The sequence below is a fragment of the Nannospalax galili genome, unplaced genomic scaffold (genome assembly GCF_000622305.1).
Source record: "Nannospalax galili isolate Female #2095 unplaced genomic scaffold, S.galili_v1.0 scaffold765, whole genome shotgun sequence".
In the NCBI taxonomy this organism is placed as follows: domain Eukaryota; kingdom Metazoa; phylum Chordata; class Mammalia; order Rodentia; family Spalacidae; genus Nannospalax; species Nannospalax galili.
In genome coordinates this window covers 1,055,832-1,079,587 of record NW_008352647.1, presented here as the reverse complement: position 1 = coordinate 1,079,587, position 23,756 = coordinate 1,055,832, and positions in this window count along the sequence as shown.

Genomic DNA, 23,756 nt, shown 5'->3' with positions numbered 1-23,756 from the left:
TTCAGGGATAAAACGTACAAAAAGGAGAGAAAAAAAATCCAACCAAATACAGGAGGGAATTAGACTTTGGAGAAAAGGATTGCACAGGGTGTCCAGTAATTTTTTACCCATATAATTAGTGGAATCCCTGCCCGGTAGCCAATCATTTTTACTTGCATTTACGAAAGCCCACATTGCTGGTCAATGCGTTTGCAATCAGTCTGATGTTTGTCTTGCTTTTCCTTCTACTTGATGTTTTGCTGAGGTGAGCCTTAAGGTGGGAGGAAGGAGGGCTTCGTTTCGCTCGGAACTCGCTGCTGCTTTTGAATTCCTTCCTGCTTTTCCTCCCTTTTTAAATGCTACATCGTGGGCATCGTCCTGTAATAAAAATATTTTTAAAAACGTGACTTGAATGGCTGCCTAACATTTGTCTTCCGAATGCCCCATAGCTGTTTGTGTAAGCGACAGTAATTGTGCGGGGCTGGAATGAATGGCCTCATTGAAGAGCAGAGCTGTCCTTGGGAACCCGGGGCGTATCTGCACTCCCCATCCCCAGTTGAGAGAGGCCTCCTTGCCTTGTGTTTGGAACAACGCATTCAACAAATAAAGCGTATGGTCACCGTGCACTAATTACTGAGCAGCCCTTCTTTTTCTCTACGCAAAAGCGGACTTTCTTCTCTCAGGAGCATGATAGGAATGTTGCACGCAGTGGCCACATCACCAGAAAAGGCACAAAAACCTCTGTGTGAAGATGGAGCTTGTGACCCTTTCAGGACAATTTAATCTTCCTAGGAAGCCCCAGAATGAAGTACTTTTCCCATTCTACAGACAAAGAAACCGAGACTCTGAAGCTATCATTTGCCTAAGCTCATCAGGCAAGTATGTGGCAAGGGGAGTCTCAAATTGAGGGCTGCTTGATCCCAAACTCCTACCCTTGACCTCTGCTTCATGTAAAGTTGCCTTGAGTCCAGAGCAGTTTCCATAAGTACCCCAGAGAGCTGTGATGATTAGGTCTGGCCAGCATTTCCCACCTCTGCCCACTCCCACCAAGCCCTGCTTCCAGGCCCTTCCACTTTACTGCCTGCATCTCCTGCCATGGACAGGAGCCCTCTTGAAGATGAAGCAGCAGTCTAAGAGCCATGCTCCCCAGGACTCTGTTCCCAATCCTGTCAGCTGCACAGAATACTGTTAAATGTCGAAGCCTGGATAAGCAGACCACAGCATTTCCCACCTCTGCCCACTCCCACCAAGCCCTGCTTCCAGGCCCTTCCACTTTACTGCCTGCATCTCCTGCCATGGACAGGAGCCCTCTTGAAGATGAAGCAGCAGTCTAAGAGCCATGCTCCCCAGGACTCTGTTCCTAATCCTGTCAGCTGCACAGAATACTGTTAAATGTCGAAGCCTGGGTAAGCAGACCGGAGTTTGTTGTCTCTAAGAAAATCAGAGAAAATGCTGAAGACCCGATCCCAGGCCAGGCCTCTTCTGTCTTTTCCACTGTGATCCTTGGGATCCAATTTCCTGCCCACCTTGTCTTCAGGTTTTTGTATATCACCCCAGTTATAACCACATACCCTCTGGCTCATGTTCAAATGTGTGAATACACTCTTTCCCCCTGGAGTTTAGAAATGGTTTTGAGGGGATAGAGGTAAGTAGGCAGATGAAGCATGAGGCATTCCTTACAGGGGCTACTTTAACAATGCCCACTTTAAAGTAAAATCATTATATAGCTCATGTGTTTTCTAACTGTGTGCATTTTGATATTTTTATAATATTCAGAATTGACTATAAATTGCGTTCTTTATTGTTAAATAAGGTAACCAATGCTAATTAAGAAGGTTTGAAGCTATTTTATGTGTAGCATAAATAGGACAAGAAAAATTCTAATACCATTGCTCTAAAAATTGAGAGTGCCAGGATTGTAGGAAAAAGTGGTAATCACTTATTACTTATTATAATTCATTAAGCTTGTAGGAAATATTTAGATACTTAATTGGCATTTAACAAGATAGCTATAGAGAGTAAATGAGACATTAAATTCTCTTCTTAAATGCCCATTAGGTTTGCTTTAGAAATTAATTGATATCTAATTCATTTGCTATCAACTATTCTATCCTTTGCCAGCTGAGAAATTCAACGATATTAATCATAAATAGAAGTAAGATAAAGGTGTACTGAGCTCTGTATCACCCTAATTTAAAAGGTAAAGATCCTTGTGGTGCCTAAGTCCCATCAAAGGGACATTGTCATTGTGTCTGGAGGGAGCAGGGTTTTGACCCCAAGCACAATTAGACTTGGACAGTTGGCCCACTATGAGAGACCACATAAAGACGGGGAGCAAACTGCTGCATGGAAAAGCCAGAATGCCTTTGAATGGGGAGCAGGTGATATAACTGTGATGTTCACACTAAATGTGAATGAATGTTATACAACTGCAGTTATGAATGAAATGGAGCAGTTAAATTAGCTACTTCAATTTATGTTGACATTTATCCCATAGTTCCTCAGAGTCCTCAGGAACATGGAGAGAAGATGTTTATATTACTTTAGACAGTAGAGGAGCAAGCCAAGATTTCAGTGAAAGAGCTGGAAAAGAGGCTGATGGTATCTGTCTACAAAGAATGACTTGCTGTTCCAGGCCCTGGAAACGGTAGTTCCTTTAGCTTCATGAAACTACTCGACCAGGGCACAGGTTTCCTGAAGTGATTCACAGTCAGGGGATAAGTAGGTGGTTAATTTCAACTTACCGTAGGACAACTCTGTTGAACCTTATATGTACTAGGTGTCTTAAAGTTCTCTCTGACTGATACTGCTCCTCATCCTTCTCTTCCATAAATATTGAGAACTTACGCACTAAATTACCCCACCCTCTCTCTCAAGACTGCTGAACTTGTGATGTCTAGGGGAGGATGGGGATGTTTCTGCCCAGTGCACATTCTATTATGGCTCCTGCCCCTTTCTGATAGGATGCTAGTTCCCTTCAAAGTCTCCCACATCTACTCCTGGGGACAGTCTATTACTGTGGTGGGGCTTCAGCTCTCTAACTCTTCTACTGACACAGAGTTGTCTACTTGGGGCAACATTTTCTCCTGTAGCAGATACGGCCAAAGGATCACCACAGAGCTGTCCTCCTCCACTGGTTGAGTGCAGATGGCTCTGAGACTGCCTTAATCTTGAAGATTCCCCTTTATGAATCCCCTCAGTCAACCCTTAGTGAAAACAGGCTTCAGAAGGATTTTCCTTAAAGTTCTCACATGTCTCTACTGGGACAGGGACCTGGTCATCTTTGATCACTACAGTTTCCTCAACCTCTAAAATAGTCCCTGGCACACAGGAGATTTACAGCGACATCTGTCTGGTGAATAGTAGATTCATGGAACTGAATAAAGAGAGATCTGCAGGTTGTACGTTATAGTCAGTCTTAGGAAAGAAAGTACTAAACACACAGCTCGTGAAAACTTTGAGAATTCTGCTTTTGCTGCGCGCAACCCTCAATCAGCTTTATTAACATCTGCAGTGCTTACGTTTTGTTGTGACACTGAAGACGGAATCCAGAGTCCTGTGTCTACTAGGCAAGTGCTATATTACAGAGATACCTTCTCAGCTCATGGTTATTTTTTAATGGGTCAATGTGGCTATTTCATGGTACCCAGCTATTTGGCCAAATATTATTCTACATGATTCTGTGACAGCATTTTTTGATGAGATTAGAATTTAAATCAACATTTTCTTGAGTAAAGCAGATTTGCCTCCATAATATGATGGGCCCCATCCAATCATTTAAAGATCTTAAGAAAAAGACTGACATTCCCTGAAGAAGAAGGAATTCTGCCAGCAGACTTTGGACTCTAACTTCAGCTCTCTCTCTCTCTCTCTCTCTCTCTCTCTCTCTCTCTCTCTCTCTCTCTCTCTCTCTTTCCCTCTACCTTCATACACACACACACACACACACACACACACACACACACCCTAAGCACAACCTCTAAGTTCTGTATGTTTCCCTAGAGAGACATGATCTTTGCATTCTTTCCTAAAATATTTTTGTTGATTCTTTGACAGTTTCATACAATGTATTTTAATCAGATTTAGATGCCTTCCCTCTCCTCTCAGATCCACACCCACTGCCCTAATCCCCACCACTTCGTGTCCTCTATTACTTTTTAAGGCCTATCAAAACAGTCTAATTTATTTGTGTTCCCCAAATGCTCTTGGGTGTGGGTTCATCCCCTGGAGCCTAGTCAACATACTCAGTATCACATCCTTATAGAAAACTGACTCTCCCTCTCCCAGTAGCTATCAATTGCCAACAGTTTCTCAACTAGGCCTGAGAATTCTTGCTTACTTCCCTCTGTATGCTAGGTTTTGGTCTAGCTTGGGCTTGTAGAGGTCTTTAGCATGCTGTCACAAGCAGCGTGGTTTCATATGTGCAACTGTCCTGCTGATCCAGAAAAAACAACCCACCTTTTCTTTTGTTCATCTACCCCCTCTAGCTCTTGTCATCTTTCTAGTCCCTGTTCCACAGTGAGTCCTGAGCTTTTTCAGGAGAGGGTGTGATAATGAGTCCTATTTAAGGCTGAGCATTCTGCAGCCTCTTATTCTCTACAAGAGATCAGTTCTCTACAAGTTGATCAGTTGTGGTCTCTGTGTTCATTGCCATCTGCTGCAAGAAGCTTCTCTGGTAAGAGATGAAAGATGTGCTAATCTGTGGGTATAACAATAAGTCATTAGGAGTCAGTTTGATATTGTGTCCATTTAGCAGAATGATAATAGTGGGCTTTCACTTATGGCCTCTGACTTGTCAAGTCACAGGTTGCTGGCCCTGAAAACAGCTCCAGATATAGACTTAACCTTGTGAAGCAGACCTTAAATCCAATTAGAAAGTGGTTGATTACTCCCATAACACCCATGCCACTATTGCATGAGTGGGCATCTCCTGCCAGGCCAGTGATTATTGTGTTTCACAGGGGTCACAGCTAGGTAAGGTTGATGATGACTTTTCTTCTTCTGGTAGCATGCATAGCACCTTCATGTACTATGAAAGCTAGCCAGCATAGATGGAGCTGTGAGGTCACTACCAGCTCATATTTTCTGTGTTTACTCTACGACTCAAATATGTAGTGTCTTCGGCAATAGGGTCTTACTGTCAAGTTCTGGAGGGCAACCAAGAGCAATGGCAAGAGCCAGTATTGTTTGAGGGTCTGTGGGACCCTACTGGCAAAGCTCCCAAAGAAGGAATCCATTCCTGCCATTGACCTCTTTATTTTCTAGCCTGTGGTATCCCCCCATTATAGGATAGCTCTATTTAAACTCTTTTAATATTGCCTATGTATATTTAAAGAAGCTTCTATAGTAACAGGTCTCCACATGACTCTTTCAAGGGTGATTTTGTGTTAGTTATCCCACCCCATACTCCCTCCGTGTCCCTGCCTTACCATTCTCCACCCCATTTAACCCTTCCTGTTTATTCCATCGTTCTTTTTTCCTCCTCCATGTCATTGCATTCTAACCCCTTCTCGTGAAGCCCCCTCCCGCCAGCACCTTACTAGTTTCTTGACCTCTGTGGATTTTCCAACTGAAACACATGTATCTAAAGACTCAGAAACTAGCCTCCACATATGAGAGCAAACATGAAAAGTTTGTCTTTTGGGCTCTGGGTTATCTCACTCAGAATGATTGTTTCTGGTTCCATCCAATTACCTGTGAATTTCATAATTTCATTTTTCTTAACTGCTGAATAATATTCCATTTTGTAATGTACCATATTTTCATTTTCCATTCATCAGTTAACAGACATTTAGATGGTTTCCATTTACTGGCTATTGTGAAGAAAGCAGCACCAAACATGAATGAGCATAGAAGATGCAGAGCCCTTTGGTTATATGCCCAAGAGTAGTATAGCTGATCATGTGGTAGATCTATTTCTCGCCTTTTACAGAATCTCCACACTGATTTCCACAGTGGTTGCACCAGTTCACACTCCCACCAACAGTGAATAAGTGTTCCCTTTTCCTCACATCGTTTTCAGCATTTTTCCATCATTGTTTCTGTGGTTCTTAGCCATTCTGAGTAGGGTAAGATGAAATCTCAATGTAGTTTTAATATGTATTTCCCTGAGAGCTAAAGATATTGAGCATTATGAAAATGTTTTATTGCTGTCAAAACCTGGATCTTTCTCATTTGGCCAGTCTCTGAAGAGTCTGGATGCTTAGATGCTCCATTTTTGAATTAAATAATTAAACTTAAATATTTGTAAAATTCAATTTGTTTTAAATCTTCATATTTCTAAAAAGTCTTACTTCAAAAAATGATTTATCTTTTTAATACTTTTTTTTTACAACTTTTCATCTACCAGGAAGACATAGATGTTACTTTAAAGTAGGATCCTGAATTCTTGGTCTTTTCTACTCATCTGACCCTTGGCATTGTCTATCATGTAATAAGTTTTATGAGTGGCAGTTATTCTGTATATAGCCAAGCTGAAAATTCCTGTTGGTGACAAAACTCCTTAGCATACATGAATACCAGCTCACACCTGGTGAGGCACCTTTGTGCCTCATTGAAGGGATCTCTAAAAGTCTGGTGTCAGCCATAGTGAGTTACTGGACTGTATACAAGAGAGGTGCCCAGGGGTCCTTTCCTTCTTAGACCAACTCCCTCAAGTCCCTAGAAAACATATTCAAATGTCCTCAGTAATGGGGCATAGATGTCATGGGAAATAAATTACTCTCAACTTTCCCAATAAAGTCTTGTCCATAAGCCAACAAAACAGCTGGTTTTAGTCAGTCCATCCAACTGTAGTAGTCAGTGAGCTGACAAAGGTTGTCCCATCCATAGTCTCTCTCTTACACGGTCATGAGCAGTATCATTTTGTATATATTGTCTCTAGATGCTTCACAACAGTCACAAAAAGAGAGCACATTACTGAGCTCTGGTTATCTAACATTAGTGAACAGAACGCTCACTGGGGCATCTGTTTAACCTGAATGTTTCTTCTCATTCCAGAGTCTCCCAAATTCATCCCAGGATTCTGATTCATTCAGTAAGGAGTAGTTTACTGCAGTCTGATTATTAAGCAAATTTCCCCAAAATATCAGTACATCACTGGTCCACAGGTGATACTGAGAAAGTCCCAAGGTTTTCAACTATATTCATTGGCAAGCTTATTAACTCAGAGAAGTTGGGTAAAATAATTACGAGTTAGTCATTGACTTCTCTCTGTGCTTAAAATTTTATTTTCAGTTTTTCAATTCCCTGGGCTCAGGCTAGCTAGCTAGCCTTTGCTTGTTGGTTCAAACCTTCTTTGAAACATGCTCAGCTATAAGTTATTATTGCCTGATAGTCTAGAAAGTGTACCTCTGTCAGACATCAGAAATATGAATAAAGGGGCCCTGCACCCTTACTCCAATGAATCCAGCTCTCTGGTTTTAAATAAATAATATTTATAGAATATAAAAAATTGAGAAAGACCTAAGAAAGAAGGCCAAGAAAAGAAAGAAATATTTATATTTCCCTCCCTGTCACATCATAAGAAAATAGCTTACTGAACACAGGTTGTTTATGACCCTATAACACTTTGGGGAGTGCTTATCAAAGTGATGCTGGTCCATGTAGGAAATAAACCAAGAATTCTTTGATTCTCCAAACCAGAAAGAAACCTCAAACAACCTAGAACTAAGCTTAATTTAGCCACTAACACAAAACTCAGTACATCACAATTTACAATGTAAGTTTCCACCAAGGTTTTAGAGAATCAATGAGCTTCACATCACATAGTGAAACAGAAAACACCAGAATGATTCCCTCGAAGTGCTCAGGGTAAGTGGCAGCAACCTGAAGGCCGCTCATACTTCTGGCCCTCTACTACACCAAACTCTGTGTTGTTTCCTCCTCTATTACATTCTAACTATGCATTAAAAGTAATGATTTGGGCCTGGGAAGGTAAATCAGTCAGGACAGTGCTTTCTGTTCAAGCGTGAGGACCTGAGTTCCACTCTCAGCATCCACATGAAAAGCTCAGCATGGTGGCATACACTTATAATCCTAGCACTGGGGAGGTAGAGACACAAAGAGCTCTGGGACTCCCTGGCTGGCCAGCCTAACCCAATCAGCAAGCCCAGAAAACAGTAAAAGATCCTAACTCAAAGACTGAGGTGGACAGCTCCCAATGGCACCAAAGGTTGACCTCTGGCCTCCATATATAAACACACACACACACACACACACATACACACACACTTACTCACTCACACACACACACACACACACACACACACACACACACACACACACTTACTCACTCACAGACACATGCATGCACGCACTCACACCATTCACAAACCTATACACACACATACACAAACACAGTACTAATTCAAGAAAAGGTCCAAAGTCCAAAGGAAGCAACATTAAAACAAACGTGAATGGTAAACCTATTAATTTAAGTGGTTTACAGACTTGAAAAACACATCAATATTTAAAATATCAAAGAGAAAGAAGGCTTTTTTGTTGATATGTAAAGAATATAAATGTTTTACAAATGAGATTCAACCTAAACAAAAATTTAGCTGTTTGTAACTTCCTAGGACAGAATGAAAGGGATGTTTATACTCAGAACTGGGTGTATAAGCCAATAAACCATATATAATACACAACACAGAGCAATAATCATAATATATATGAATGAATGTAGAGGTGTTCCAATAAAGCTTTATTTATATAACAACTTGGGCTGGATTTGGGTTTTAGACCACTGTTTGTTAGTTATTAGTCTATATAAGTAATAGAGGAATTTGTAATAATTATTTCTGTTGATAGAAACAGAAAATAAAGAAGAAAGAACACTGCTATTTATTAGCAATGTGTACAGGCAAGGGCTATACTAGGGTGAGATAAGAAAGGTACATATCACACTTACATTGAAGTTTGTACTTAAACCCTGAACTTATCCAGCTTTGGTATTTAAATCCAGTGCCTGATTTTACCCTCACAGTGTGTTGAGCAGCTAATATTCATGCCAACATTACTCCTTTTCCAGATGAGAAAACTAAAGTTCAGAAACAATGAGTGATTTGGTAAAACGAAGTTCGTAGTATCAGGGTTAGAACTTTAACCCGAATCTACAGGACTTCACATCCACGTACCATGATATAATCACTTGGAAACAGTTCAAAGGACAAGAATGCTGTGCCCAAAGAGGACAGTGTAAACAGGCCCAGGTTGTGCAAGACCCTAACATACTTAATCTTCATATGTGTTTACTAGAGAATGAATGAGTGATTAGTTGTTTGAGTGTTTTCAGAAGTTTAATAATCTGTACAGAAATGGTGAGATTGATAAACACGTGCTCTGAAGACGAAGGTGAATCTTTGGGTTGTAGGCAGAGTGGGCAGCACTGGTACTATTAGAAGATCAGATGGTTTTGAGCCAAACTCTGGCACTTCCCAGGTGTTCTCTGCCCTGATGCACAGCTTCTGCAGCCTAATGATGGTCCATGCCCAGGTGACAGTTGCAGGAACCCTTCGCTACGTCTCCATTCACAACCCTGAGGTCTGTACATGTTTTAGGACTATTTATTTCACCTATTTATTAACTGACCTGTTCTTGCCCTTTTTACACATTTACCTTCTTTTTTGTTGTTCAGTCTTGATGCAAGATACAGGCAATATAGACATGACTACGTATAACTCTTCCACTCAAGGAGCTCATAGTCTAGCCAAAGATAATCTGTACCAAACATATTATTAGAAGGGCCAACCCATACCACCTCACCAGACATAAGAACCAGCTGAAGGAAAAAATGCCAACTTTCTCAAGAGTATCACCAGAGGAGCCTCAGAAATTCTATTGCATAGGAATAGGAGGTTTGGTTAACAGTGGATAACCCAGTCAGCTCCAATCCCCATGGACCTGAAGACAATTTCTATTTAGGAGAGCTGTTATGATTGACTGCATTAAAATTTAAAGATATTTAATATGAATTTTTTTTCAAATGAATGTACCTTTGTAATCAACAGAGTTAAGAAGCAGTTAAGGAACTGAGGAGAATGGACACAAGAAAGTGACTCTGCTTGACATAATGATGCAGTGTTGACATCACAGAACGAAACAATGCCTCCAACTACAGAAGGAGGCGGAGGACCAGTTAGGAGAAACAATGTGAAGGGCTTCTAAAGAACAAGGTATCTGATTTCCTATTTTAAACTGTTTGCATTCCATCGTTCAACCCTTTCATTTTGTCATACATTCATAAATAACTTTTACCTATTCAAGGCCTCCTTGAGGCAAGTTTTATTGACTGAGTGTGGCTCCATCTGTGTGTCTATGGATACGTAAAGGGAAGGAGTTAAGTTGTAAACTTAAGCCACCATCTGAGGAACAGAAAGACAGCCTCCAGGTGCTGCGCTAAGCATGACAGTCCAGTACATGGTCCTTTGAACCACCTAATGCAATTCCAGTTTCACAGTGCTTTGCATAAACACAACTGTAATTGTTCTCTAACCCACTGTCCAGGATGGAGTCTCTGGGAACAGAAACAAAGAGGGAGCCTGAGAAGTGGTATTTGGTTCACCAGGAGGTTGGGGATCGACACCTAGGGAACTTAGAGGAAGGATATAAGTTTGAGTAAAGGATGACGAGAGATGGTGATGCATAACTCGAAAACGGTTTCAGACAGCCCTTCAGAGGAGGCTCCAGAACAAATACCCCGACACACACCAACAAACACAAAGTGCTAGAGGAAGGCTTCCCTGGAAAAGGCCTGACCGCTATATCAGTGATCCCTGGCAATCACGTGCCATGAGGTAGGGCTGAGAATAACTGTGGTTGAGTTAATTAATTACACTAAAGTTAATTAACATTATCAGCCGGTATCTTTGATCACTAGAAGGGAGAAGGAATATTAAATGGACAAAAAACTACAATTACCAAGAACATTAAAAAAGGCCACAATGAAGATGCAGGTAGAGAGAAGCAGGACATGAGAGACATTGCCCGGTGGCTGCGTGAGTCTACAGTGCCCTTCAGAGCTGAATGTGGTGTCACACACCTGTAATCTAAGCACTTGGGAGGTGGAGGCAGAAAGATGAGGAGCTGAAGGTCACCCTTTGCGGTACAGCAAGCCGGAGGCCAGGGAAGGCTTCATGAGACTTGTCTCTAACAAGCACAGTTTTTTAAATATTTGTATTGATTCTTTGAGAATTTCATACAATGTATTTTGACCATATTCAGACCCCCACCATCTTCTCTCAGACCTACTCTTACTTCCCTAACCCCCACTTCTTGTCCTCTATTATTTTTTTTAAGGCTTATGGAGTCTAATTTGTGTTCTTAAATGCTTTTGGACGTGGGTCTGTCTCTTAGAGCCTGGTCAATCTTCCCAGTGTGCCATCCTTAAAGAAAACTGACTCTTCCTTTCCCAGAAGCTATCAGTTGTCAATAGTTCCTCAGCTAGGGCTGGGGCTTCTTGCCCACTTCCCCACTCCATTCCGGATTTTGCCCGGTTTGGGCTTGCAGAGATTTTGTGCACGTTGCTACAAGTGCTGTGGGTTCATATGTGCAACTGGCTCATAGCAAACATAACTTTTTAAAAAAAGGTTCTCAAACACCTGATAAACACATACTGACACATACCTTATACACGGAGATACAAGAACACATATATAAACAAAGTCTAAAATGCAAATGGTACATAGAGATGTAGTCCTTCAATGGCTTCCATAACAAAATAAACATTGTAACTTAACAGTTCATTTTCTAACTGTTCCAGAGGCCAAAAGTCCAAAAATTCAGATTTGGCAAGGTCGTAGTCCCAAGCAAAGTCTCCAGGGAAGACTCTTTCCTTATTTCTTCTAGCTTCTGATGCCCCGAGCCTTCATTGACTGTACTGGCATAACTGTCATCTCTGTCCCCACCTTCACATGACCTTCATCTTTGGGTCTCCAATATCCTTCTATCTTCCTCTTGTAAAGATGCCTCACACTGGGTTATAGATAGCTCTAAATCCAGAATGATCACAACTGGATATCATTGACTTAGTTATATCTACAAAGACTTGTTTACAATTAATGTCACATGCACAGAGAGTAGGACTTGGACATGACTTTGGGGATCCACTATTTAACTCACTACCTGTGAGGTAAATACTTGAGGTATACTGAATATAAGACAACAGGGAGAGATAAAGACTGCGATACACTAGAGATCATGTGTCTCATTAAAGTCATTCATAGTAATTATGTATGATCAAACAAAATACTTCCAGAGTGCAACTATGATCCCTGTATCCCCAGTTTGGAAGCCAAAGGTAATCTCGGCTGCTTTTATCTGTGGGTAAAATCCTGATAGCTATTGCTAGATCAACCAGAGTTGCAATGGCAGCTAGGAACATCATCAGACTTTTAAAGCCTTAGGTTCAAGTCAGAGAGGACTTCACCATCTTTGCTAGGTAGAAACCATAAGAGAGATTTTATCCTATATGAAAATTAACAAATCAATAAGGGGCAGGAGGCCAGTCCCATTTCAGACAAACTATAAATTTCATTGCAGCTAGTAAACAAAGTCCAACATAGCATTTTGAGCCAGGACGACTTATGCAACTGAACCAGCAGAGCTGTCTTAGAATTTCTTTTCCTGACTAATTTCTAGGAAACAGTCCTGGACCTCTAACACAGTTCCCGGTGTTAAAAGGGAACAATGTGAAACTTTGACTGACAGTCAGAAATAGTAAGCGCCAGGGCCTCTTCTCTTCTCTGGTCATCTCCACCTCACATCGCCTTATCGCCAGCCTCCGCTTGGTGATAAACAGTTGCTATCATTAATTTTGCTTCTTGAGATGCCAGGATGATGAGCCGATCCACACAGTCTAGGGAAGAGGGAGTAGGGCTGCAAGTAAGAACTAAAGAGGAAGGTCTTAGTAGTTTCCAAAGAAATAAGAGAAAAGGCCGTACCCATATGTTGGAATGAAATGTTCCCAGAGGCATAAATCAAGATCCAAGAGCTCAGGAGGTATGGAGAGCATTAGCATAAAATAAAAGTATCTCCACAGGCTGAGGGTCCAAAACACTGGATTACTGACCTGGGAGCGGGCGGGGAGTCAGATAGCACTACTGAAAGCAGCACTGTCTCTAACCCACCAGTAGGAGCTTTCCTCTCTGGCAAATTCACAACAGACACAGAGTGTGATAAAACATCACTGACAAATCCAGTGTGATCACCTGGGAAATTTCCCCCTGAGTAACAACACCTCTGTGTGGCTCATTCCCCACTTCCTCCCATGTGACAGTCCTCCTGTGGAAAACACAGTGCCGTTCTGCCTTCAACTGAGCTGTGCACAGGCAAACCTTTGAAAGTCTTTCTTCCAAAGCCCTTGGGCACCTAGAGGGTTAATCTTATCCTGTCAAGATTCTCTTCCGATGCCAGACCAACTCAGCATCAATTTGACATAGATTTCTTTGGGGGAATCTGGGTTAATCTTTCTGGGCGGACTGTCCATTTGACAGACAGGAAATAGTCCTGGAGTGGGCCGGTACAGCTCCTCCATGACTCTCCCCCAGCCCTGTCTTTGAATTAAATATTAAAAAGGGCAATTAAATTTAGGAAAAAAAAAGCAATCTGATGTTTACAGACCCTCATAGGTAATTTATGAATGCCGCATTCCTGGTCCCATTGTGTTTAAAGAATTTAATTTGGAGACAAGCTTCTCTAAGATGCAGAACCTGTCCATGATACCCAGGAGAGATGAACTGAAAAAATGCAAACGACTTGGCTGACATTCATGGCTGGTGCAGTGATGGGCATCTGTCTACCTTTCCAAGGATTTCTTTGATCCACTTTGTATATGTATATTCAGACTACCTTCTACAGACAATACTTTGACCTAGGACTGCTTTTATATCTGTATGTTAAATAAACTCATGGAGGCACGAATCTTTAAAGATCAAAAAGATAGTAGACTAAATGCAATGTGGCATCCCTAACTGCACTAACAAATTAGTAAAATCTTGCTAGGTCCAAGAATGGAAATCAACAGAGGAAATTTTTGTTGAGACACAAATTAGTAATGACCTACTGGTTATTAATGATGACACATTACTAATGACAACTTTTCAGTATTGACCAAATTATGACAATTGTGTAAGTTGTTAATGTTAGGAGAAGTAGAGTTCTCTGGATTTTGTCTTTGGTAACTTTTCTGAAAATATGAAATTACTCTAAAACAAAAGCTGTATTTAAAGTCTGGAGGCCATCATCTATAAGTATCAAACTAATCTTTGCTCTTAAGACCTAAAACACAAATATTTAAACCTAGCTGAGCTCTCGAAGTCACCACCCAGTGTAAGGAGAGAAAATTACAATTATGAGCCCTTTAGCTCTTGTCTCAGCCTTTTACAAGTTCATAGTGATATTCTGCATTAATCCCCTACTAACTGTGGCTTTTACTACGTGATGCCACATTGCTTGAGTAAAGACCATGGCTCTCAGCATCCATTTCAGCCAGGAGCAAACCCCAACTGCTGAGAACCCATTCCTTCAGATTTCTCTCTGAACTGTGCTCTGGAATACAGATTCGCTCTTTCTCTTTTTACTGACACTATCTATCCATCCTGAAAACAGGAAGTAAAAGCAGAACTGTTTTATCAGAGAACAATGTTGCCCTTTCTAAGCCCTACTGATTTCAAGTAGCACATATACCACATACCAAATATAATCACAAACACATGTTATCAATTTCTCTCATAGTTTGCAATGAGATAAGTGCCCTTTTCAGCAGCTGGTATATTAGGAAACACACATACATTCATACATTATTTTAAGTTGAAGTCAAGAAAGGGTCACGAGGGGTTAAGGCCATATCACTAAGTCACAAGAGGAGCACCTGGCTCAGTGAGCTTGTCTACGCTATAAACTGGTAAGGTAAGATTAACATTTTGGTTGCAAGGCTAGGTAAAAGCCATCTGTTCTGCGTATGTCCATATTGTAAAATTCATTCCTAAAACTAATAGTTTGTCTTTTTCTTCCAGTAAGATTTAGGCTCCCCGAGAGGCGTGCACATATCTACTATATTTCAACCCAGTATATACAATGTGAGCTGATAAAGTCTTGTTAAATCTATGAATGAGAGTTACTAATTTGCTTTCCCTGCTTTCCTCTGGGGAGTGTCTTTTTCTGGACTTTCTGACACTTGTCCAAACAGACACTAGGCAATGCAGAGCATACGGCAGAACGCGGTAGAGTTTTTGGAGAGGCGATGTGCTCCACAGGGCTCAGAGCATATCTTTCTTCTGCCTTCAATGTAGTTAGTGCTCCTTACACATCATTGGCTCTAATGCTAGGGAAATGTCGAACAAAGGAAACCAGAGGAACTGGGCTGGAAGACTTCATGGGAATGGGGAGGGAACCCAGATCAGGAGAACGAAGAGAAACGGCTTTGATGATTTCAGGAGAGATTTTCATAAAACAAGGGCTTCAGGGTTCCAAAAGGAAGAAGATGAAAGCAACATGCAGGAATCTGGAGGATCCCAAACCAGTGGCCAGGAAACAGTGCCTAGCAATCCTGCTGGTCACCTCACTAATTAAACAGCAGGACCAACAGGACACCCTCTTGTGTTCCTCTTCAGTTTATCCCTTCTCTACTGTACTTTCTCTGAATCTTCTTCACAGTCTCCCATCACTCTTGCCACAAAGAAGAAAGTGTCAAGTACCCACCAATCTTTGATCTTCACCCCTGTGCTTGCATTCATAATGATAAGCCAACCATAGTACCAGCAATTCACTAAAGATCCATCATGTAAAAGCTTTACATGTATAAACAGTCTCATTTAATCTTTACCTCAAAGAAGCAAAAATTATTATCATCCTTATGTATACAGAGGAAAAAATGAGATTCAGTAAACTCGTATAGCATGATTCCAGTCCCATAGCCAGGAAGCTGTATGGGGCAGCACGGGTCGCTGTGGTTGGCACCACCTTGTACCATTCGCATGACTCTCATCTTTCAAGCATCTCCTATCTACTCTCCTATTGCCACTGATTTAATTCATCAGGCCACCATCTCTTAGCTGAATTGTGGCACCCGAGGTGGCATCTTCTATATTCTGCCTGAATCAGCTTCTTAAATAAGTTCTTACTCCTCTTTCAGCTAATAAGCAAAATGACCATAAATCTTGGCATCCAAGTCCTCCTATCTGTATAATCCTTACCATATGATTTAAACTGGGTAAATCCCAGGTTCCTCAATTCTAAAATGGAAATTATAATCCATTTTAATTATAGGGAATAAATATCATAAAATATGAAAATTTCCTATTATAGTGTCAGTCCCCCAAAATTACTTAATATATTTATTGCATATCTTCATATGAGATAAGTGACCAGTAATTCTGTAAAGATGAGGAGAAAAGAGGCACAGGATAAGGACTAGAACCCGTAGATTTGTTCTAGATGGAGTTAACTCATTCCCAGAAGTTCACACCTCTCTCCAGAGACTAAGCCTAAGTTTTGATTGACCTTTCCTGAACATGGTACATGCTGCTCAGTGGACAGGTCACTTTGATGGGAAAGACAGAAAGGGAGAAAGTCTCTTTAGTAAAGGAATTCAAGCACTATCTGAGGCTAGGAGGCCTTTCTGGATGTGGGGACCAACAGAAAACATCCCTGAGTACATGAGCACGCACAGTCAGGCCATGGACTTGGGCTTGATACCCAAAGAGCGAGCTATCTTTATGCACTGGCGGTCTCTTACAGTTTCCTATTCTTAGTTTCTAGACTTTTGGCTAAAACTCCTGCTTGCAGGATAAGCAACCTGACAGCTAAAGAGCTAATAAGAAGAAGCTCACTAATCAGTTAGAAACTTTTGGCAGTTCATTGTTGACAGGGTAGTGGGTGTCATTTTCTCTGGTGGTGTAGCTACTCACGAATTGACTGTGCTCCAGTCAATAACCTCCCACCCATTCTCATGCAGGCAACCCTAATTAAACTCACTGGATAAAAACATCCCCACTCATGTTCATGAAAGCAGCCCTAATTAAACACAGTGAGTAAAATAATAACTAAATAAATAAATAAATAATAAGTAAGTAATAGAACTGGGACTTCTTCTTGGGGAGAAAAGCTTCAGTATGAGAGGAAGAGGGATGAATGAGAATAACTGTGGGGTCCAAAAGAAATTCTAAACCTAGAGCCTATATATAAAATGGAGAATCCAGTAGTTGCTCAGTCCATGAGGCTTCATGGCTCATCAGTCCCAATCTGGTACTGTAGGCCTCATGATTCTTAGATAGCTGCTGGTTTCCAGTCTATATTAGAAGCCCAAAGAAGCATGTTTGGATCCCAGTAAAGAAATGGAGCAGTTGCCACAACAGGACAGATGAACTTGCCAGCAAGAGTGGAGGCAAGCAGGCAAAAGCAAAGCTTCTTCCTTCCATGTCCTCTCAGCTGGCTTGCTGCCAGAAGGTGATGCCCACATTTAGGGTGTGTTTTCTGACAAAGAAAAGCCCTCAGAGAAGTGCTCAGTGGCTTGAATTTTGGTTGATTCTAGGTCCAGTCAAGTTGATAATCAAGACTGGCCACCACACATCTTTTTGTTTCCTCAGTACTGGTTTTTAACTGGGGTGATCTATGTGACCACAGATTTGGAGCTATTCAGTGGTGACTTGTGGGCTCACTATTGGACACACAACAGAAGAAAGTACTGTCTCTCCCCCAGAATACACCAGGAGCACACTTTTTCAATGAGTGTGTATCATGGCAGACCTGCATAGCTGAATTTATTCATTCAAAAAGTATTCATTAAGGGCCTGCTGTTGACCAAGGTACTGAGTGACTTTCATGGGAATATGTGAATAAATGTCTATTCAACCACAAACATTAACAACAGACCAAAGAAATGACCTACCCAGAGTCTGGTTTGGTGAACCAGTGCTTTGTGTGGGGTTACATACAGGAGCGTGGCTGACTCAAAGGCACCTGCATGACTGAAAGTCACCAGAATGGGTCACTCATAAAACTGCTTCAGTGAAGCTCTCTGCTCAAGTTGAGAGCAGTTCTGCCAACTCCTTTCGTCCCTGCAATTGTCGGCTGCAGTTTTTTAAATTAATGCTATGGAGGGGCCTTGTGAACCTTGTTTATTGATGAGCTTCCTGAGCTTTATAAATGTCCTTAACTTCTGGGGTTTTATAAAGCCTCCCTCTTCTCTCTAGGTGGGAATTTTTCAGTTTGGTAGAAATAGCTAAGACAAGCCTAGCAGTACTGGGACCTACGGCTCAAGTGGTCTTCGTGTCTCAAAAGCTCACATTTCAGGAGACAAATGTGAGGTTCAGGTTTTCAAAGGCCTGACCTGTGCGGGAAGGACCAAGAGCCTTGTTTGGTAGATATGATTTGATAACAGTTGTTAATACTGGATGTGTTCATTCCATTTAAAATTTTCCTGCTGCTATTGCTATTTATGTCAATTATTTCATCATCATTTTAATTATCTACTACAAATTATTAAGGAAAATGCATGTCAGATTCACTCTTTAAAGATCTAGGTGTAGGGGCTGGAGAGATGGCTCAGTGGTTAAGAGCACTGGTTGTTCTTGCAGAAGACCCGAGTTGGAATCCCAGCACCCACATGGCAGTTAACAACTGTCCGTAACTCCAGTCCAAGGGGATCTGACAGGCGCTTCTGACCTTTGCAGGCATTGCATGACACGGGTGCACTTACCTACATGCAGGCAATACACACATACACATAAAATAAAAATAATTAAAAAAATAAAGAACTAGGTGTAATCATAATTTTATATATTTATATTTTTCTTGAGAGGACTTAATACAACATAAATTTTAAATGTTTCTTGGATTCGGGGAAGGATTCTTTTTTTTCATTCACCTTCTTGTTTGTCTTTGACTTCTCAAATTGAATAGTCATTTTTGTTCTTTATTACTGAATGCTAAAGACGTGATTGCTCAATGCATTTTCCACATCTCATAAGATTTGATATGCACTTAGTAGATTATCATCTAAGTAGTTGATAATGAAAGATGAGAGATGTTATATTTTGTCACACTTTCCAAGGGGCTTTCACTAAAACTTGCTGCTTCCATTTCTATAATTTATTCTCTGATGGAATAATGTGCTGTTTAAACTCTACTCATCAAATTTATTGAGGATTCTTTATGGCCAGGAGTATGCTAAATTTTCATAAATATTTTTTCAACATTGTAAAAGATTTTTTTCTCTATTATTATTAAAATAATTTCTCTCAAATATTAAAAATTCATATATTCATTCTAATGAATTTTACTATGAAATAGAGGGCTGGAGAAATGGCTCAGTGGCTAAGAGCACTGACTGACTGCTCTTGCAGAGGACCCGGGTTAGATTCCCAGCACCCACATGGTGGCTGCGAACCATCCTTAACTCCAGTTCCATCCTTAACTCCAAAGCCCTCTTCTGACCTCTGTGGCATTGCACAACACAGGTGACCTCACACACATCCAGGCAATACACTCACACACATAAAAATAATAAATGAAATATTTTTAAAATTCCATGAAATAGAGAATTTTATTTTCATGACCTAGGAAAGAAAGTTTCCATGTAACAAAGCTTAAAAATTCTTAATTTTTTTAAATATACATATATATTTTTTATGTGTATGCATGTATTGCCTGCATGTAGGTAAGTGCACCTGTGTTGTACAATACCTGCGGAGGTCAGAAGAGACTGTGGATCCCCTGGGACTGTAGTTATGGACAGTTGTTAGCTTACATGTGGGTGCTGGGATTCGAATCTGGGTCTTCTGCAAGAACAACCAGTGTTCTTAGCCGCTGAGCCATCTCTCCAGCCCCCTCTTAATTTGTTTTTAAGACATTAGTTTTGTGTCATTTGATGATAACGTACATAAAATACAACCAACCAATCGGGGCTGGAAAGATGACTCAGCAGTTAAGAGCACTGACTGCTCTTCCAGGGGACCCAGGTTTGATTCCCAGCACCCACATGGCAGTTAACAGCCGTCTGTAACTCCAGTTCCAGGGGATCCAACGCCCTCTTCTGGCCTCATGGGCTTTGCACAATGTGGGTGCACTTGCATGCATGAAGGCAAAACATTCCTACACATAAAAAAATGTAAAATAATAAAATTTTAAGAAAAATGCAACCAAGATATTACAGCGTACTTTCAGGTAAGAACTTCTATCAGCACCACTCATGACTTGTCCTGTTTACTATGTTGAGCTTTTGTCTTAATAACTTTATGTGTATGAGTGTTATGCCTGCACGTAAGCACACCCATGTCATGCAATGCCTGTGGAGGCCAGAAGAGGGCATTAGATCACCTGAAACTGGAGTTCCCGACAGTTGTTAGCTGCCATGTAAGTGCTGGGAACTGAGCCCAGCTTCTTTGCAAGAGCAGCCAGTGCTCTTAACTGTTGAGTGTATCTCCAGCCCCTGTGCTGAGCTTTAACTTGTACTTCAGGAGTCATTATTTTTCTAGGGCTACTCTCTATTTGTTTGCGTACGCCTATGTAGATTTTTAATTAGTTTTCATCTTTCCCTGTGAACTTTTCCATATACCTTATAAATTGCACAAAATAAGATTATCCAATTTAATTTAATTTATCATTTACTTTAAAAATTTGGAACTAAAACACTGAAGAACATCTGGGTACACACTTGACTTTATAAGCATTAGCATATGTGACCAAATGCCTGAAGCTCTGCAGATAGGCTATGGCGGTGCACAGATAGGAAAGGCAGGGGTTAACTGTGATTAAGTCATCTTGTTTGAAATCCACAAAAATTCAATAAAGGCATATATTTCAAAAAATAAGCCATCTTTATTGTGGTAATGTCTTTGAACATCCTCTTTCCATTTCTACTGGGAAGATTGAAGAACAAGATAATGAAACTTTCAGCTTTTATTTATTAGCAAATATCCAGTTGCACAATAAGAAATCTACTAGGATTAAAATCTCTTTCCTTTACTCTTTGTGTTAAGCAAAGTTTTGCCCTCCTCTCTATTTTCAAGGCCCTTGGCCCCTTCTGACAGTTGGATGTAGCTGTCCATTAGTAAGGGAAGCTCCTTTAATATTTTTGACACTTTTAGCTTCCTTCTGGATACATAGGTAATTTTAGAAAACACAGGTGGAAAACACAGGTAATTTTAGAATTTAAGAATTTTAGAATTAAGCTGATCTATTGATACTGGGTATGAGATATGATCGACGTCAATGTAACTGCTACTGAGGTGTCACCAACTCACTATGCTTCAGCGTGTGACGTTAGAAATTTTCACTGGAAGCCAGAAATCTGGGAGAAGACAGATAGAGGTTTTCTAGAACAACCATCACCAAATTCATGGAGATAGCTTCCACCTGTCCTGATAAGCCTGTCTCAAACACCAGCAAATGACTGATGTGAGCTGTTGGTGTAGGGAGGAAGCTCATTCTAGCATGTTGCAAAATACTACACTGGAGAGTTCCTTGTGACCTAAATAAGTACATGTCAGAATATACACATCGGAGACAGTCTAGCTGAATTTACATTTTTTCCCTTACATCTCTAACATGAGATTTTTAGATTAACACAAAACAATTTTACATAATCTGCTCTGTTTTATCATGTGCATTGTCATAACCATAGAAACAATATTTATGATAAACATTGTGATTTATATTTTTGTTAACTTCCAATTCATTAATGTTATGATTTTCAATTCATGGATTTTTTTCTTCTGAGGCAAAATCTCACTATGTAGTTCATGCTGACCTGGAATTCTCAATGCAGCCCACCCTGGCCTCAAACTCATACTTCTCCTGCCTCTGACTCCCAGAATGCCCAAGTTACAGGTGTGAGCACCTACCTTGGATCTTTTCTGCCAGATTACTTACATGATTTTTTTTTACTTTTAAGAAACATCTTTTAAATGGCTCATCTTAGTATCTGAATTTCTGAAAATATCTTCCTTTTCGCTTTTTAACAGGCATACCCATATTCAATAAACAATTTTTATTGATTGACTCACCGAGTTTTGTTTATTTGGAGGCAGAGTCTCCCTGTATCAGCAAAGCAGGCATTGAATTAACCCCTTCTCCAGTTCTCCTTCAACCCCCTAAATAGCTGGAACTGTGTGTGAGCGTAACCATGCCTGACTCAAATAAGGAATATTTAAATACAAGCATTTTCTTCCTTAAAGTACTATAACCACTGCTTGAAGCACTTCACGTCCCACAAAGTTCTGAGATTATCTTGGTGTTTATTGTTTTCTAAATAATCTGTTTCATTCATTGGTTCTTGCTGGAAATCTATTTTAACTTTCAAATTAAAAATCTCAACAGGACATGGTTGGGCATTACTTTACTTTCATCGGTATTTAGTAATACCAGCATGGTGAACCCATTGTACAAGCAAAGCCATTTCCACAGGAAAACAAAGTCTACAGTGTTGACAAATACTTTCCTTTCCGTCTTAAGCAAGTGTACCTGTCATAGCTAAATAAAGGCTATTTACGTATTCAGAAGCTTAGACAAGTGTGCAGTGTCTAGCTGACTTGATGGAAATCTGTGTCTCCCGTATTTTTTTTCTTTTCTTCCTTAATTTGCTTATCTGTCTTTCCTTTCCCATATTTCCAGGCTCCTTGACCAGCTATTTTCTACTTTACCACTGTTTTGTTTTGTTTTTTTAAAGATAATGTCTTTCTTCTGAGTTTCAAGGTAATTTCTTGAACTTCTCTTTCTATTCATGGGCCTTATGGAGTCATGCTGTTCAGAACAGTAGCCACAAGCCACATGTAAGTATTTAAAGTGAACCCAATTTAAGTGAAATATAATAAGGAGATCATATTTCAAGTACAGTTTTCAAGTGAGCAACAGTGACACAAGGCTTGTGGCTACCAGGGGACAGGGAAGAAATAGTGCACTATCAAATTACAACATACGCTACCAACCCATGACCTTTAAAAATATGTTTACTTTTTATTTGTTTAACTGTGGCATAGCAAACAAAACACAACATTTTCTATCTTAGCCATTTTAAAGTATACAACCAAACAGCATTTTGTACATTCCCAGTATTACACGATCAACATATTTAGTTTGACCTAAAGAAAACTCAATATCCATTAAACACTCTCCATTCCTGCGTCCCCCAACCTCTGATAGCTACTAACCTGCTTTCTGTCTCTATGGATCTACCTGTTCTGTGAAAGTCATGTAAATGGAAACCATCTTTTGTCTCTGGCTTCTTTTACTTAACCCAGTGTTTTAAAGTTTCATCTATGTTGAAACATGGATCAGTACTTTTTTCCTTGTGTGGCTGGATAATATTCCATTAAAGAACTTATCATCTTCTGAATTGTTTCTATCTATGGGCTATCATGAATAGTAGTTCTATGAACATTCATGCTCAATGTTTCACATTAACACATGTTTCCAGTAATTTGGAGTGCCTGTACACCCAGAATTGGAGTTTCTGGGTAGTATGATAGCTCTATGTTAATTTCTTGAGGAACCACCACTCTCTTTGAATATAAATTTTTATTTTAAGAATTTCATACATGAGTACTGTATTTACATCCTTTCCACCCTCTGTCTCCTCCAGCTCCTCCCATGTCATCCCACTTTCTCAATCTCATGACCTCTTATTCATTTATTATTGTTATACACCACACACACTGTACACACAGACACACACAGACACACACAGGCACACACATACACACGAAACCCATAGAGTGCATTCAGTGTTGCTGATATGTGCATGTTTTTATGGCTGACCACTTGAGATTGGATAATCTATT